We start from the raw sequence: 20,350 nt of genomic DNA, 5'->3' as shown, positions 1-20,350 counted from the left end.
CTGAGGGAGTCCGCCACTGGCAGGGGAAGTGGTGGTAGGGGAGGCTTTTCCTGTGTTACTCATCTGTCTGTAAATCTGTGTGGAAGCGGAAGTTCCACATACATTATATAATATAATAAAATTTAAAAAGAAGCAAATCCACAAAAACAACCCTGCTGCCTGTTTAGGAGTCATTCATGTAATTTGCTGAGGTACTATACAATGAAAATCCCAGAAGTCACAAATTGAACACAAATATCCTGTTTGTGTCCTCATTAGAATAGGATTTGTGTTGGTATGTGAAACTGTAGCAGTAGTAGTAGTCCTATATTATTAACTGATAATTATGTGACAATGGATTTCAGGTCATTTTACAGAGTGATGCAACAATAATGTAATGAATCAGTAGTGATAAGAATCAATAAACAGTTCTTGCACATAACCAGTTCTCAGTAGTTTGATTCCTTAGAATTGTTAGTCTGCTTGCCTATCGATCCCGCTTATCGGTTCCACTTGTATTTGCTGCAATCAACTGATTTTAGTTCGTGTGCTGGAAGAGGAAAACAGTGTAGTCTACAGTGTAGATATGGACATTACTTTTATTTATAAAGAACGAGAGCACAATGGTAAAGCGCCGACTACATCCAGGGGAGACACAACTGCATTATGCTGCAAACACAACGTCAGCTTTTTGCAAGCATTTGCACTGACGCTAAGCTAGCCCAAAGTGACATTAGCTAAGTACACGCCAACCCCAGTCCAGCAGCCTGACCTTCAACTTCAACAGGTAACAAACTGATGAGCATTCAGGCTTGCAACCTCTGTTTCCACTGTTTCTTTATGCTGGTTTTCATCTTTGCTTTGTGCCATGAGCTTTGTGTTCATGCCTTCATACTTAGAGCAAGCCTATATGTATGTCTTCATTAGCACAGGGATTTGGGGTGGTGTGTGGGACTGTAGGTTATTGGTTTATATTGTTAAATGGTAATTATGAGCCAATGCATTTCACGTCATTTTATGGAAAAACACAAACGTATTTCCAACATACTGCATTACTTTTAAAAAAGTGTTCTGTGTAATATGTGTAATATATTACTTATTCTGAGGATATACATATTGGTTGCATGTCTCTCTGCCCTGTCATGAGCTGGTAATTTTTTCAGGATGTACTCAGCCTCTTGCTCAGTGTCAGCTGGGGTTAGCTCCAGAACCTCAGGGATCGTACTGGATAAGCAGTTAAAGAAATTCATGGATTGATAGTTGGATTCCATTTTAATTATTTTATAAGTGATTAAACATCCCTTAGGTGAAACCTGTCTTCTTTAAACCTCTGATATCTGGAGTCTCTGTGTAAAGCGTCCTTAATACCTTTAGGGAAAAAATAGCTGTTTATACCTGTGTGACATTTCTCAAACGGACTCAGGTGCAGACCAGGAATCCTTTGCAAAGAAGAAGTGATGTTATTTGGAGTGAAACACCAAGTGCAAATATGTACAATGTGCAGGAAGGGGTCCAGGGCTCCGGGGTCAGTGGGGAAAAGGAAAGGTCCACACACACACCACTCTCCTCGAAATTCTGCTCTACTCTTTCCGCAGTTTGCCTACCGGGCAAACAGGTCAGTGGATGATGCAGTAAACATGGGGCTGCATTACATCTTGCAACACCTCGACTGCCCGGGAACTTATGCCAGGGTCCTGTTTGTGCACTTTAGTTCGGCTTTTAACACCATTGTGCCTGAACTTCTCTCCTCCAAACTCTCCCAGCTCAGTGTGTCACCAGCTACCTGTCAGTGGATCACCAGCTTCCTGACAGATAGAAAGCAACAAGTGAGGCTGGGGGAGATCACCTCTGAAACCCGGTCCCTCAGTATTGGTGCCCCTCAAGGATGTGTCCTCTCACCACTCCTGTTCTCCCTCTATACTAACGACTGCACCTCCAAGAACTCGGCTGTTAAACTCCTAAAGTTTGCAGATGACACCACTGTCATTGGCCTCATTCAGGATGGTGATGACTCTGCATACTGGCAGGAAGTTGAGTGGCTGGTACCCTGGTGCAGTCAGCACAATCTGGAGCTAAACACTCTTAAAACTGTAGAGATGACAGTGGACTTCAGGAGACATCCCTCAACTCTGCTCCCCCTCACCATATCAGACAGCCCTGTGACAACTGTGAAGACCTTCAAGTTCCTGGGTACCACCATCTCCCAGGACCTGAAGTGGGAGACCAACATCAACTCCATCCTCAAAAAGACCCAGCAGAGGATGTACTTCCTGAGACAACTGGGGAAGTACAGTCTCCCACAGGAGCTGCTGATCCAGTTCTACACTGCGGTCATTGAGTCTGTCCTGTGCTCCTCCATCACAGTCTGGTATGGAGCAGCCACTAAACAGGACAGGAGCAGACTGCAGCGGACTGTACGGACAGTAGAAAGGATCATCGGCGCCCCCCTGCCCTCCATCCAGGATCTGTACCTCTCAAGAACCAGGAAACGGGCAGGGAAAATCATCACAGACCCCTCACACCCTGCACACAGACTTTTTGATCTCCTGCCCTCTGGCAGACGGTACAGAAGCCTGCAGACCAGGACCACCCGACAGGAACAGTTTCTTTCCCCTCGCCATCTCCCTTCTAAACAGTTGACCTGTCACACTGCTCCCACTGCCAGACTGCAACTGCACCTTATGTCCATTCTGTAGTATTCATTCCACCTCATTTCATTTCTGTATTTTATGTATATAAGTTTAGATTAGTTATTTATAGTTGGTTTACACAGTGTTGTGTATGTATGTGTATGTATGTGTAATGTGTATATATAGACACGTGTGTGTGTGTGTGATTTACATTGCTGTGCTTGAGAGCCACCATCTACTGGAACCAAATTCCTTGTATGTGTCTGCACATATACTTGGCCAATAAACACGATTCTGATTCTGATTCTGGTTCTGACAATCATGCTACCACACACTTCGCCACCCAACACTCACGGGTCTCTCGGGTTTACAGGGACAGTTCCAGGGAAGATCTACAAAAAAATTCATCTTTCAAATACTGCTTTCCAGAACTGGCCACACCAGTAAATTTGGAAGAAAATAAAATGCCAAAGTTAAGCCCATTCCCCAGATTTTATGACTGAATCTACATAAGTCTTGCAACTGTTGATGTTAGGAAACCAGACAGAGATTGCTGAGAAGGCAAAGACAAGACTTTTCAGTCCAGACTAGATTTTACTTTGGACAGACAAATCAAACATGCAGTTGTTTTGCTTCATAACTGAAGGAATGTTTGGCACAGACCAAATAAGCTTTTGAGGTAAACCCTTAAACCAACTGTGAAGCATCGCGCTTCCAAATATCATAGTTTGTGGTTGCTTCACCGCCTCAACGCTGAAGCTTGTAATGATTGTTTAAGCAATAGATTAAGCTTCATATCAAACATAATTCAATTCCACTTGTACAACAATTTAAGTTATCATATATGTACACCTTTATAATGTATAATGACTATTTAATACATTTCAGTAAACAAATCCACAAAATGGAACGACAGATTTGGTATTATGAGATTTTATTGCCTTGTATTTATCTATTATTTTTATAACCCACTGATCTCTGATGTCAGTTTGATAAAATCAAACTCATCAAACTGACATCAGAGGTCAGTGGGTTATAAAAATAATAGATAAATACAAGGCAATAAAATCTCATAATACCAAATGTGCACTTACATTAGCAATTATAAAAAATATATTGGTTTAAATCTAGAACAATCTTTATTAATCAATGTCCACGGGATGTAAATATTTTTTAACTACCTTATGTTAATATTGTACAGTATGTGCAGTACATATATCAGCCACTGATACAGATATATTAATAAGATACAATCTGGCTACATCCAAAATATCCCTAAGCTTTCAATTCATTTATAGTGCTTCCTTTGTGACTGCCAAAATATCTTCTAATGGGTGTTTCTTCAATCTGTGCGATCATAGTGTCTTAAACCCACCATCCCTGCATGAAAGCTATCCTACTGGCAATGCTGCCATTTCTAAGCATCTACGCATTTCTAAAAAGGTTTTTGAGGAGGCAGTGAGCAGGGTTATGGGTGAGCTGTAAGGGATAAGATAATGGGATAGACATGCCTGTTCTGTTTGATAACCGTTTTAGCTCTGTTTTCTTTGCCCATGATTCACAGATTCATTGTACTTTTCTAGGCTGTGAGTGTATGGTAAGTGTGTGAAATAGGAGAAAAGGGAGAGATTTTAGGTTGCCTCGTGTTTCATACTGGTCCAACTGTGAATTTTGTAATTTAGTCAGACTTAATGAAATCATTCGGGTTCAAGTTTGTTACCTCAAGTGATGTGGAATCTTAAATTAACAATTAAAGAGACAAACATATGCAGCAGTAAGTTCTTTGGATATATTGTGCTGCACAGAAGAACTATTATCAATGAGTATCTGGAAAACAAAGTGGATTGGATAAGTTTTACATTTAAAAAAAGTTTGTACACATAATATGAATGTAATATTCGTGCATTGCAACTGATTGTGTTGAGATGACAAACAGATTTTTGACCTTGGTTAGATGAAAGCTTATCTAGTACACAAGATTAAAGTGCACAAGCCTGTCATTTATATCTGTAATATTTGTACTGTATTGATTTAAATGTATTGATTTACCCCAAAACCACCAAAAAACATGCCTGAAATAAAGTTAAATAATCCTTTAAAATATGTTATATGTCTTATATATTTCAAGTTTTTAATTATTAGGGGTGGGGGAAAAATTACTAGCAGATTAATAGCAGAAATCGATATTTTGTTACAAAAACGTTTTTGTGGACTGGAACATGCTCTGACTTCAGAGCATGTTGATCAGCTCCTTTTTCTGAGCAAGAATCCTGACATTCCTTTACTGTCCAAATGTGTTTAACTTTTTTTTGGCAGCAATAAACATGACAGTTTACTTATTTTAATTTAAGACATGTTTTATTTTAATTAAGTTTAAAACTTTTTTATTTAATGTAAAATTATATTTTGTTTTAATTTACTTTCAAATTCTTCAGCTGCTGAATGGGCTGCATAGTTTTCATAAATTGCATAGTTCAGAATAGCTATAATTGTACCAGACGGTTGCATTCAGTTAAGTTGGACTAGACTGTAATACAAACCGTTCAGTTTGTCAGCAATAAAACTGACTGAAATGAGAGAAAGACTGAGTGTGAGACTTTGATATTAGATAAAATGAATATTGATAAAGCTTACCTTTATGTACAGAATCTGAATATCGCAAAATATTTTTAAAAAATTGCAATAATATCGTATCGTGCGTTAAGTATTGTGATAATATCGTATCGTGGGATGTATGGTGATTCCCACCTCTAGTAATTATGTACACTGAGTGTATTTTATTCACAAATGCACAAAGATGTGTGAGTCACCTAAAACAATTAAAATATGAAGTGTGCCATTGATGCTGCTGCAACACTTACTGAAAAAACAAAAACAAGAACAACAAATATACAAGTGTGCATTATGCTGACAGAATCTACAAGAATGTAAGCAGGTAGGAAGAGCAGGGCAGCAGATGTCTCCATTAGGAAACAAAGTCCATTGTCCTGCAAAAACAGCTTACTATCAAAGCCCAGCACTTGCAGCACTCTCCTGGCACTATTTGGACTTCTGCTTGAAATATAAACACAGCAAATCCATTTGCAGACACGACGAAATAAATAAATAAGTTTGAAAATCTGTCCCAAAGACAAAAAAAGTGCAGTAGGTCAGCACGACGCTTTAAATTAGTAAAGATTAGGGAATGGACATGTGGTGTACAGTGACACATACTGTACACTGTGAGACATCCTCATACAACTGCATATACAACAGACAGCCACACCTACAGAGACCAACACAAACACAGCGAAGTACATCCACACATGGTGAAATACTTACTCAGCAATACAGCACTGCCAAAAAACCCACACACTTAAAATGTTTTATTCCTGTGAACAACTTTCTAAACTTCTTTTTTATTCATAAATAGAATTTCAAATCACTGCCCTAATTTCTTTTCTCCCTTCTTTTCTTTTTCTGGCTCACTCGGTTGCGTCTATCCTCACATTTGCAGTTGAAATGAAGATTGTGTTTTCACAGCAATGCAGAGCAGACCTCTTCAAAATTGGCACCCTTAATAATTCAGCGTTTGAATAAATCTGAATGTTGCTGCATGTGATTGGGTGCATGTAGAGTAAGACAGTTTGTGAAAGAGAGCGGAGTGACAGGGGAGGAGGACAGAGTTTGTGAAAGAAAGAAGACAGAAAACGGGAGCAGGAGAAAGTGATGAAGGCAGTTCAAGGGAGTTGTAATAAGGTTTGACAAGCCTTTTAAGACTTGCACTTAAAGGCTACTGAGTGTGCAAGCGTGCTAAGAAAGAGTGGATGTGTTTGCTTGTTTGTGTACTGTAAACTGGACGCATCCTCTGCGATACCATTTAAACAAGAAGCGCAAATACAGAAACACACACTCAGAGGCTGGTTTTGTTTTAAAGAAAAATATCCACTTAGCTACATATTTACTAGTAACTGCTTAGATGTGCTGTTGTTGTTACCTTAAGACTGAGCCAGAAACAAGCAAACTACTTCATGACTTCATGCTGTGTTGCATTAACAAGCTGTTAACTATCATTCATTCAAGAAAAATGATTTTTATTCATTGTGTTTTATTTCTTTAGTGCCATCTTTATTGAATTATGGTGCTGAGCTACATTCATAGCACTGGTGTAACTCATAAAGCAAAACTGCATCTTAGGGAATTTTTAGAATATGCTTCAAAATTGCATGTCTGCACTTCTATAGTATGTGTGTCTCCTTGTGTGCATTAGGTGAAATGGCTGTATACAAAGGGGTTGTTTTCCCTGTGTGAGCACAATGAAACACGCTGTGTGTACTGGTGGTCTATAGCTGGGTTTAACTGAGGCATGCAGTGTGAACAGCATTCAAGCTGTCAACCAGGTTCGCTACAAACGAACAGAAGTAGACAGAAAATCAGAAACACGCCATCCTTTCTTCTAAAAGAGTGTGTGTTATAACACTCACAGTGACAGAGCCCTGAGCTTAAAGAAGTGGGTGTGGGCTGTGGGTGGGCTAGCTTACACTGAATTTCAAATGGATCTGACAAACAACAAAAAAGTTGATGTGGCATTTTCAAATGTAGGGCAGTCATATTGGCACACAGAAGAAACACAGAAGGCAACATGTATCAGGCTGTAAGGAGTACGCTGAGATGAGTGATTCAGTGGGAGTGGAGTTTCCGTGTGAGGAATGAAAAAAGGAGGAAAATGGTGACGCTGCAGTTAGGATTCAAAGCATCAGCAATACTGCACATTTATCACGTAACCCTGTTGGGATGTATAATCTTCTGCTTAGTTCTCACATCCAGTGCATTTAACTCAAATTGTAAACAAAATATCTTTCTTTCTAAATTTTCATTCCTACTCTACATTTTGTTCTTTTATAGCTGAATATTTGATTCATTTGCTACTCAGAGCTGTAGTTACACACTTTGTCTATAGAAAGCACAGAATGAGCTGCATGTCAGAGGGCAACAGTTCTAGTACTCTGGTCGTGTGTGAGCTGAGCTGGGGGGTCACCTGTGCTTTGGAAGCACTCAGAGACATTACATTACACTCACTATAATTATGCACATAAGATGCAGGGTAATAGATATGAAGTGTAAATATACGCTCTGGGTCAAGTTTATTGGCACGGTACAGCTTGAACAAAACACAAGAGCCATTCTGTTTTGAGTAGTATATTGGGATATTAATATATTAGAGCTATTTGTTTATATTTTTCCAATATTTTTGTAATATTTCGTAATATATTGTTTAATTTTGGTACTTTAACTCGTCGGTTATCGTTCTCATTGTCTTGAAGCAACTGTGGCCACAGAATTTCCTCAGGGATTATTAAATTCTGATTCTGATTCCTGTTAAGACACTTGGGATAACAAAAACAATAATATGTATGCTCTGTCAGTTGGTTTACCTTCTTTACATGGTTAAAGAAGCATGTTTAAAGTTTCTGTGCAGGCTTCACTAGTTCCCCGGTGTTTTGAACAGTGAAAATAGCGAGCCACTGCTTTCACTCAGAGTTTGAAAGTGCTCCGCAACAAAGTACAGTCTGACCAGGATTATCCGGATAACTTCATGATAACCTTGGGTTTTCAGTACTATGAAAGTAGATGAACTCTTACTGCTGATCACTTCTTACTTCTTACCAGTAGACAGGTAACTTATTCTGCAAACCCACAGTGCTGTAAAAGAGTATTTTTTTACTTCTGGATTTCTTACTTTTTAATATATTTGTCACACTTAAATGTTCTGATTAACATAAGATAAGTGTTTCCCGTGTCTTTTTGGTAAGGTTGTGATATTGATAAGTCTGTTAACTCACACAGTCTGTATTTTCGTTAGATTTTTTCCTAAGCTTCAAATATGTTAAAACGGGGCTTTTCCTCTTACGCACATTGCTGTGTGGATTTTAGTCTGTATTATGTTTTTTTAACCTCAATTTTTTCCATAGTATAGTTTTATCTTTTTTGAAATGTCAGCTGCTCTGTTGGCAATACGCTTACTAGCACTTCTGATAGGTTAGATCATGTCAGTACCACCTCTTTTATGTGACCTTTCAAGGTTTTTATTGGCTTTTTTGTAATACATCACTTAGTAAGTTGATGACCAGCTTCATTTCATTTATCCTGATTGACAATGTTAGGATAAAGGAATGCAGATGAATGGAGAAAAAAACTGGTATATTGAACTTTCTTTGTGGTACAGGTCTCAGAAGTTACCCTTATTATGGATTGTTCTGCAGCATATCATGATTATACTATTGTAGTGTTTATTGCCAATATATACTGTACATGGCTCAATGTGCTCATAGTGAAAAGTAAAAGATCAAAGACCAAAAAGGACCTTCTCACCACCAACTCTCTCTCTTTCCCTCAGTCCTTGAACTGTAGTTTTACTGTAATATCAAACCTAACTTAACCATAAATTAACTATAAACATGTGGATGTTTGATAATGAAACAAACTCAGTGTCAGAAAAGTCTGGATGCATTCACATAGGTGGGGCCGACTGTCCATGAAGTAGAAGTAGCGGCAGTAGAACCTCATTGGCAAAGCTGGTATTTTCTCATCAGTTTTTCCTTCTTAGGCAGTGACTTGCTAGAGTTTAGGACACATACTGGGACACACTTTTTTGGTTACTTCTCTAATTTGCGTGCATGTCAAAGTGACATAAAGGCAAGCAAATGTACTGTATTATTATTATGATTTAAAGGTTTATGTTTACTTTGCTCTTCACACAGGACCTCCTGATATTCACAAGAGTGCTAATGTAATTTGAAAACACTGAAAAGTGGCAAAGTAATTAGTTTTCAAGTTTGTGGAAAACCCAGTGAGACCAAAATTCAATAAATATGTTTATTTCAGCTCGGTTATTTTAGACATCTGCTTTAAGTTTGGAGTTGTACCAAATAATCTGGCACAATACACCTTGGTAAATGTGGAAACAAAATAGTATGGATGTCTTCAAGGAAGTGGTGGCACATAGAGCAGAGTACATCATCTATCTTGAATATTGATTGATTCAGACTCCTTGAAGTAAAGTGAATCTTCCGTGAGGGAATATTATTAGCGAGCTTAAGCCTGAGACCTCTAACCTGTCATGCCTGACATCCGATAATTTATTCATCGAGATGGGAACTTTCAGACAGGCAGGGAGAAAATTAAACGCAAAACTGGACAGTCAGATAGAAAGACAGACAGAGCAGAAAGAAGACAAATGCATGAGCTAAAAGAGTAATGACTAAACAATGACAGATGCAAAATGCTTTGAAAGTTAGATGATCAGGCAGGTTAAATTCCAGACAAATGCTGACTACGAATAAAAGAACTATAATGACGTTTTAAGAATAAAGCAGAGAAGTCAAGGTTCACCTCATATACCTCACGTGGTCACTGACTCTCTTAAATCTGACTCCAATAATCCAACTTTATCTCACAATGTTACTGTATGCATGCTAGAAGATAAAAACCACGAGCTCAGCTTGCTGAAAGAATAGCTTGAACTTTACTGAACATGATTGGTTAGATAATAAGGTTTCTCGCCTAAATGCCACGGCAATTATAAGAGACATCCTTTCATATTTTATATTATGCAATGTCAGTGACAAACTGTCCCCAGCTGAAATGCGTTTTAGGATGATTTTTCTCCGCGTGTGCCAAAACAGTCGGACAAAAATGTGTTTTGAACCTTTGAGACTCACTTATCAAAATATATACAGATGACAAAATTGCTTTGTATAAAACGCTGAACTGAATAATGGATCATCAGTCTAATGAACAATGTGGTGAGTCTGTTCTGGTACACCGACCGAGCACAATGACATATACACACATGGAAGGAGAAGCAACGCAGCCTCGCTGAGTGACTGTTTGACCTATTCAACACATTCTAAGTCCTCTGGCAAAAATAACAAACAAAACAGCGCCGCCGAACATGTCACAGCATGGTGGCAATGAAGCTCCACAGAGACCCCGCTGACTTGCTAATTCAGAAAAAATATCGAACCCGGGACAATCTAACAAAATAAAGGCTTGTTCACTTACACGAGGACTTGACAAAATGCAGAGTGTGGTAATATTACAGTCCCATCTGCACTCTTTCTGTGTTGTTGTGTAAATTTGTGGCTGTGCTGTATCCTGTCCCAAGGCAATTAACATGACTTGAAACAAGTGCACCTCTCTAACTGTGGAAACTAAGTCAAAACCCATTTAGCCATACAAACAAAAACGTTATGTTTATGTTGTTACTGTTGCTAGCGTGCTCGCACTTATTGACTTTCACTCATAGCTGCACAGAGTGCTCAGCCACACATCACAGTAAATATGATGAATTGGTCTTCTTTGAGTGTAACACACTCCTGGCCCAAGGATGATAGGCTTACAGTTAGGTCCATAAGTATTTGGACTATGACACCTTTGTTTTTGTAGTGTCGCCTCTCTACACCACAGAGGATTTTAAATCAAGTAATCAAGATTTGATTGAAGTATAGACTTTCAGCTTTGATTCTAGATGTTTAATAGATGTTTATTACTATTCAAGATTTAGAACCATTTTATGCAGCCTTTCAGAGGCTTAAAAGTAAAAGGACAATCTAACATAATTTTAACAATGATTTTTTGTAATACTTGGATTTAAATCCTTTGCAGGTGTAGAACCCGTGGACATGATGCTCTGCCAGACATTTGCTGCAGTCGTCTTCAGTTGTTGTCTGTGGGTCTTTCTGTAGTCAATGTTGCATTTAACATCTGAAAAGCATAATCTGTTGGGTTGATCAGGTGACTGACATGGCGATTGAAGAATACCCAGTTTCTTTCCTTTGAGAAACTCTTGTGCTCCTTTTGAAGTGTGCCTTGAGCAGGGGTTAAAATGAGATTTGGCAGGTGGGGGAACCTTGCGACTGAGTGTAGTGGTGCAGCATGGGGAAAGAAATTGAATAGAAATACTTCGCATAACAACTCGTTTCATGAGCTCTAGCTGATTTTTTTCGTGTCCAGACCAGAGATGGGCAGTAACGCGTTACTGTAATCCGATTACTTTTTTCAAGTAACGAGTAAAGTAAGGGATTACTATTGCAAAAACGGTAATTAGATTACCGTTACTTTCCGTAGGAACGCTGCATTACTGCGTTACTAAAACCGTGATTTTTTGCAAGAATGTCTCATGACAGTGACATAAGCAAGTGCGACGTTCGTGACAACAGCTGTGTGCAGATCAACAATGGATAACATATCGAGTGCGAGAGAGAGTATGAGCGTGCAGCGTTTAAAGCGTGGAGGTACTGACCTTATTTGGAGTTTGATTCCATAAAAAGTGACAAAAACATTAGTGTCCGTTGTGCGTGGGAAGAAAACTTATTTTTACAGCGAAAAAAACCCCTAAACTTCCGAGCATACACCGAGTAGCTACGACGTAATGGGAAACTCACAGAGAAACTCGCGGATTCTTCAACTGACCGCTGCGGCACACCTGCACCAGGGTAAACCTCCGCCTACCCTACTCCTGCTTTACAGGTGAAAATAGAGCAAAAGGGCCGCTAGTCTTTGACTTTATTTATTTTCTGCTGTGTTTTACTTGCATCTATTTGAAAGAGTGAGTGTAAACACAAAAAATATATATATTTTATGTGCTGGAATGTGTAGAAAATAGGTTTAAATATTAAACTAATTTCTTCCAGTCAGAGAATGTTGCATATAATTACATTTTTGCTTGATGCATAAAGTTAAAAGATTAAAACTAATAAAACAAGTTTTAAAAAGAGACTTTTCCATTTGATTACATTTTGTATGATGGATTATGCAGAAAAAGTAGAATAGGGCTGAAAGATCTATCGCTTTATCACCCATTCAGGTTGTAAATCGTGTTTTTAAAAGTAACTAAGTAACTAAGTAATTAATTAGTTTTGAAAATAAGTAATCAGTAAAGTAACGGGATTACTTTTTAGGGAAGTAATCAGTAATTAGTTACTGATTACTTTTTTCAAGTAACTTGACCAACACTGGTCCAGACTGTGGTCAGCTGACCTGTGCTACTCCAGCATTTACTGCTCTTTGTGGATTTAGCCAACTGAATTTGATTAGATATATATTTAGGTGATTCACAAGCTGATTACCAAACCCTAGACACTATAAAGCTAGTATAAAAGTTAGAATTTTGTGAGTGAAAATAATCAGCTTTATCACCTTGAATATAAATTGATGGCTGCTAATCTTGATATATTGTACCTCTCAAAGATAGAGCATCGCTATAAACTTTCACAATAATGCAAACACATCACTATACCCTCCACTAAACAGCCTAGTATTTTCAGTATTTTGCTACCTTTGAATGAGACCAAATTATTATAATTCAGCTTGTTTGGCGAGATGTTTCACAAAAAACATAATTCAGCAACACTTCATGCAATATCTGATTCAATTTCCACAAAAGATGTTGCCCCTGGACCAAGCTGGGCATCATTTTAGTGTAGCTGGTGTCATTTTTCACTTTTTTTTTATTTGACGGGCGGTGGTGTGGGCACAGTGGCCCACCCACGGATTGGGCCTGTCCCAGACAGGTGGATAATGTTATCAGCAGGAGAGCTGCTAATGCTTTGACCAGGATTATATTTCCTGCCATCACTGCCAGTGAAGAGAATGTCTAGCAACCCCCACAGCTTTTGCCAGACTCAGACTGGTTTTGGTTTTAGTTGGTGACTCTTGGTGAAGTCCAGTCCAGTAGTTTTGCTGGAAGTCTTGTAACAACATTATTCCAAGAAGTTGTCACATATTCCAAATAAAGGGGGGGGGGGGGGGGGGGGGGGGTGATTCTAGGTGATGTATGAACACATATCTAAAAATGTGGTGTTTTTTTTTTTTTAACAAACAAAAAAGTAAAGTTAGTCCCCAGAGCCAATCACAGAAGTCCGGAACCACACCAACACCTCTGATTTCTCTCATTTTCTTTCTTTTGTAGCATGAGATTAGATTCTACCCAAAATCTAATAGACCTAAAAGATCTTCTTTAAATTTAAATTCACTCACATTATTTCACATCAAAGCACTGATACTGGGGGAGTTGCTTGTGACAGGTGCACAATGATAACAGCAAACTCTGTCTGCACTGAGACACTTGGCTCTTGGACACTTTTAGTATGAAAATGCCCTCTTTAAATTTTAAATGTTATTCACCATTTTAACTTACCTAATGTAGCGTGACAGACACAGAGTTCCAGTGGTCCATAATAAAGCTGGGGGAGCTTTTAGCCATATTGCAGAACTAGTTCTGGTGCCCTTAATTAATATTAAATTAAAATGCTTCAAAGATTCAATTTACTGTGTGCTTGCATGCAAGGCAACATGCAAACCTGCTGAATACATTTACTGTGTTTTCATTTAATTTAAGCCGCTTAAAAGCATAAAAACAATGCAAAAGGTCAAAGGCTCCGAATGCTCTCAGTCCACAGTATACATGTAACAGGTATCTGCGCAGTCGTAAAGGCGACCCATGATTTAAACATTTGTTCAGTGTTTTTAGGTTAGCACAGCACAACTCTTTGCACCAGTATTACGTTGCTACAGTAACAAGTTGGACATTTAAAGTCCCAAATCGGGTATACTCCCCATGCACCACAAAAAGTCAGGCCATTTTTCCCTAACACACTCATGACATTACATAAATGTAAAAGGTGCAAAAGGTTTTCATGGACATGTATTTTTTATGTCCACATGAACTTTTGATCTCTGCTTTCAAAGGTTAGTCTTGCTCACTCTCGTGGTAAATACCTAAGCTATTAAAGGTATAGTCTTGTGCTGCAGTGAAATGACCTGTAGAAAGGTTGCTGACAACATAGCCTCTCTAAGCCTCCAAGTCACTTTTATTTCAGTGGAGACACAGACCCTTTAGAAGAGGGATAACAGCAGTGGCAGAATTAACTAGAAAAGATATTAAACGAAACAGAAAACGAGGTATTGCAAAAAAGAAGAAGAACAATTTTCCCCAACGACTGTGTTTGAAACACACTGTAAAATAATAAAATACTGTTGCTAAAAACATGAAAAGAAAATGAGCTACGAGAACTTAATTGTTGTTGCTTTCATTTGTGCTCTGAAGGCTGCAATTCCAGGGAATTAATAATCCTATACACTTTACCTCTTTACTAGTTTGACAAAAAAAATCCAGGTAAAAACCATTTCGTTTAAACAACACAATGAAACAGCATGTGGGTAATTATAGTTACGCAGCTCTCTCATATAAAAATATAGCCACAATTAAAAAGGGCTAATTTCTCTAGGTGTACAAATGGATTAATGAAGTAACCAGAAAAGAGTTGGAGCCTCTGACTGTGGGTGCAAAATATCCTCAACCCAAATTCATTTGATTTGCAATACGTGAGTGAGATCATTCTTTAAATCTAGATGATGAATGACCTCATTTTAGTTCTGCAGAGACATGAGGAGTACTTCACAATGTCTGACTTGCCAATAGGCCAATCCATTAAAAAATCATTGAGGTAATCCCTGTTGGGGTCGCTCAGTCATCCTAGTTACCTCTTTTGATGCAAATGCAATATGCTACTATTAGCGGACTCATTAGTTTGAGCTTGGTTGTTACTGCAATGATTTATTGTAAGTGTGGGTGGTTAACTCTTTCATTACCAAATTTTATGACTTACTTACAGTTTCAGCAAATCATTAGAATTAAGTGACATGAAATAAAGTAGTAATCCCTAATATATCTGCTTGTAGTCTTGCAAGTAGCAATGCCTATGTCTGTGTTAACTAACAAGTTATTATGACAGGTGTCAATACTTTCAGTAAACTGGCATGTCATATGTATCATCACTTTTTTTAAATTTGTGAACATGCACCTTCTCTAATATCCTATCCCTAATATCAACTGGTAGGCATTTGGTTGCAAAAACAAAACAAACAGGAATTTTAAGAGCAGCCAAATTAAAATAAAAAGGCAGTAGTGGATGATCTTTAAACAATGAAGATATTTTTCTTTAGAGAAAAACAATAATTTCAAGGTAGACTTTAAATGATTGTGCTAAAGAAAAATACCTTAAGAACATCCAGATGTTCATGATGTTAGTGATGGGAATTCCGGCTCTTTCTAGAGAACTGGCTCTTTCGGCTCGGCTCACTAAAAAGAGCCGTCTCTTTCTGCTCCCAACCAGCTCTTCAGGTTGTTTTGTTGCTTTAATTAATTTATTATCAACAACAATATAAAATCATGCACAAAAGGAATTACTAATGTGAAACAAACCCATGGTTTTATTTATATACGTTTATATATAAAAAAATATACGGTGGCCCCTAGAGACAAAGCAGAGAGAGAAAGAGAGGCTGGGACAACAATATGGGCAGAAATCTGTGCCATCAGAAACTGAATTTGAATAAGTTAAATTTGAATTTGAATTGCTCTGATTGAATCTGAATTGTAACTTGAATAAATGCTTTTGAAAACTGAATTTGAATTAGTCTAATTTGAAATTGAATTTATGGTTTGAAAATGATCATCACAAATTGAAATTGAATTTTATATTTTGAAAATGAATTGATTTGCTTTGAAACTGCATTTTATCCTTTAAAAATTCAGCTCTCGAATAATTTCAGTTTCACTTCTCACCATTCAGTTTCAGTTCTACAATTCAATTTCAGTTCCAAAATTCAGGTTTTGGAACTTACATCCGGTTCCGGTTCAAGCGCAGATTAATAGAACTACGTTTTACTGACTTCAGAAGTCATTCGTCATGTCGAATGACCAGCGGATAAACTCTCAGGTTGGTAATAAATGTATTACATGTATAAGAACAAGCGTCATGTTAACAAATGATAGCTGTAAGGTAACTTTTATGCTTATTGTAGCTGCTAGCTAAAAACGCTAATTTAGCGTAGTTTTCAGTTTTCAGTTTTCAAAAGCATTTATTCAAGTTACAATTCAGATTCAATCAGAGCAATTCAAATTCAAATTTAACTTATTCAAATTCAGTTTCTGATGGCACAGATTTCTGCCCATACAACAACAACAAACAACATCGTCACATTAGAAAGGTACAGTAATCATCCACAGTTATTTTCAGTTGCGGATGATAAAGGATTCAGAAAGTTTATTCATGCAGTGAAAAAAATCATCCCAGGCCTATATGACAGAGAATGTGCGTCTTCTGTTTGTTTTGCATATTTTAATGTATTGTGTTGTGGTTTGCAGTGTTTTGTTTTGTTTCATTTTAAATTTGGTTAAAAGGAAAACGATGAAAATTTAAATAGTTTAAAGTTGAAATGTAAATAGTTGGTTTTTGTATTTATCATTATTTCTTACATTTTATGTGGAGTGAATAAATAAAACTATATTTACGATGGCCCCTAGAGACAAAGCACATACAAAATACAAAACAGGTACAAACTCCGAAACAACACAAAACACTGCAAACCATAACACAATAAAATATACATTAAAACAGAACAAAAAGAAGATGCACATTCTCTGTCATATAGGCCTGGGATGATTTTTTGGGAGAGTGTTTTCCTGCTTGGAATTGCATACATGAATTGCATACATACAACTAAAAATAGTTGTGGATGACTACTATACCGTTCTAATGTGACGATGTTGTCTCTTGTTGTTGTCCCTGGCTCTTTCGCTCTCTCTCCCTCTGCTCTGTTCCTGTGCTACTGCCAGTGTAACTACTGCCCCTCCCCCTCTCTGCTCAGCGCAAGCACAAGCCTCATGTGCGGAGTGAAGAAAAAAAAAGTGTGTGTGAGAGAGAGAGAGGGTGAGAGAAAGAAAAAAAGCCGGCTCGCATCATTCACTTCAAAGATCCGGCTCTAAGAGCCGTTTCGTTCACGACCGACACATCACTACCAGCTATGAGAATTTCATCTTTCAGGAGGAAGACGTATAATTGTCTGAGTCTAGCATGAAGAAAAGAAACTATTCAACTATTCAATAAGAACAAAATAGACAAGTTGGATGTGTTTTGGCAAAGAAGCTAGTACACCTCTGGAGCAGCATTTTTGGACACTAAGATAGATAGACAGATACTGTACACCATCTGGAGTTTGGAATATAGAGTCTAAAGTCTCTGTCATTAGGGTCACTGGCAAATTATAGCATGTGCTAGTCTATTTCACTAAATGACAGCAGCATTGCAGTTATACCTACAGATACAGCTATAAATGTAGTCAGTAAATCTGGAGGTGTGTACAGCCCAGACCAGAACATTCTTGATTGATGGCCTGATTATGGAGCAGTGAGAACATAGGTAGGTTCTAGTAAAAATTAAAATATCCTAATATTATCCTGTCCAAGAAATAATAGAATCCTCAGGTTGAAATGTGCTCATAATACAGCTTTACTGGGCAACCTCTTTTTATTTTTATTTTCTAACAAAAACCTATCAGGATGCGGCAATATTTCTATCACATACAGCCCTAATGCACTTATTTCATGTGATCTTCACCAAAAGCACCTCCTAAATGAATAAACTGTAAAAATTATATCCTTACAACTGGCAAGTCTGGCTTTAAAAGATATGTTTGTCTTAAAAAGGAGAAGAATCTGGTGGTCTGAGGGATTTTGAAGCTAATCACAATCAGACTTGATGTGTTTATTTAAAAGAAAAAACATCTGTTGGATATTATGAGAGTGCAAATAAGAAAGAATGTAAATCTGAGACATCTGTCACCTTGTATTCTCATTTCATGAAACTAAGATATTGCAGTTATAGAAATATTAAGATTTTCTATTATCTAATGACAGTTAACACGAGTTACTCAATTATAAAGTTTGATGCTCTAGTATTATTGTCCCTGTTTTCCATTTCTATAGTTGCCTGTAGTTTGTGTGTAAGATGCCAACTTGCCAGCAAATATTCGTTAACTCCTCGCTAACTACAACCAATGAAATCGTGAGAAGTGCAACAACTCAACAGTTATGCCTTTTTTGGTAGCAGTGCTAAGATACAACTTATATATATTATATATATCCATTCGCTTATCCTTTTCAGGGTCGCGGGGGGCGCTGGAGCCTATCCCAGCTGTCATAGGGCGAAAGGCAGGGTACACCCTGGACAGGTCGCCAGTCTGTTGCAGGGCTAACACATAGGGACAGACAACCATTCACACTCACATTCACACCTAGTGACAATTTGGATTAATCAATTAACCTATCCCCACAAGCTGCATGTCTTTGGACGGTGGGAGGAAGCCAGAGTACCCGGAGAGAACCCACGCAAACACGGGGAGAACATGCAAACTCCACACAGAAAGACCCTGGCCTGATGGTGGAATTGAACTCAGGACCTTCTTGCTGTGCGGCAACAGTGCTAACCACCGTGCCACCGTGCTGCCTGACCTCAGGACTCTAGCAGGGTATTTGATTTTTTTTTTATCCCTGCTAATCACTAGTGAAAAGAAAATTCACCTCACAGTGTCATAGAGCTGAACACACCCAGACGCAGAACACATGCAGCCTCAGCTCTCCTTCCTTTGTTCTATTTGGACTGGCTTATTAAGTTCCTTTCACTTTCACTGACTGCGTGTGTCCAAGCTACAGCCACAGTTATCAGACACACACACAGAGCTAAAGCTTTAGGGAGGGGGTGCTCCTGCAGACCATCGTGATGAGGAAACACATTAACTCACATCACAAATTCTGACACACAGAGGTAGGGGCAGACAGTACCAACACCAAAAATGGAGGTGAATCTGAGACAGGCTAATGTTGACCTTAAACTAGACAAAATTTGAAGCAATCTCAGAGTTTGAGACTAATTTCTAGTTGCAGTACACCTAGGGCAGATACATGTGTTCTCATGTTAGAAATTCATTTTTTGTGAGGGCTCAGTCAGAGTTGTCAGAAAAGAAAGAAAAGCCCCAAAGGTCTGCAGTATATACTCCAAACTTTTGACCGGTTGTGTAGGCTTGGTTAGGACGTGGGGTCTAGCCTAGGGACCCTTACTGTTCCAAGGGCATATCCAGCTTAAATATATATATACCCTGTGTGTACAGGGTGGGCCATTTATATGGATACACTGTAATAAAATGGGAATGGTTGGTGATATTAAAGTCCTGTTTGTGGCACATTAGTATATGTGAGAGGGCAAACTCCTCAAGATGGGTGGTGACCATGGTGGCCATTTAGAAGTTGGCCATCTTGGATACAACTTTAGTTTTTTCAATAGGAAGAGGGCCGTGTGACACATCAAACTTATTGGTAATGTCATTGGTATTATTATTGGTTTTATTGGTAACTTATTGGTAACCCATCCTTATTTATTTCCACTACCAGTACTTCCTACTGGTCCATCTCTGACACAGAGGTCTGCATAATGTATGTGTGGGAACACAAACAGTGGAGGAATTGTGTTGCCAATGGCATTAACCACATACACAAATGTGACCAGTGAACCTCTCTCTGCTGATGTCGTTGCCCCAACTTGTTTAATATAAGTTAAAGTAATAGTGTAGTAAGTTGTAACATCTGCATTATTGTTACAACTAACCCAGACTGTTGCTGTTACAACTGACCCAGACTCCTATAGCCATGAACTAGCTAACATTACAGCCAACGGCTAAAACATTAGCACTAAAGACCTGCACAGAATATATCCCCATAGACATACAAATAACATAATTTAGGTTTGATGAATTTAACTGAAAAGCAAATAATGCTATTAGAAATTGAAATAAAGTAGAAAAACTTACTTTTTGGCATACAAATTACTTTTTTTCGTGTTAAATTGTCTGTGTTTGACAAA

Source organism: Pundamilia nyererei, unplaced genomic scaffold, assembly GCF_000239375.1.
Source record: "Pundamilia nyererei isolate P.nyererei 1_Seehausen unplaced genomic scaffold, PunNye1.0 scaffold00003, whole genome shotgun sequence".
Classification (NCBI taxonomy): domain Eukaryota; kingdom Metazoa; phylum Chordata; class Actinopteri; order Cichliformes; family Cichlidae; genus Pundamilia; species Pundamilia nyererei.
This window is presented reverse-complemented; position numbering follows the sequence as displayed.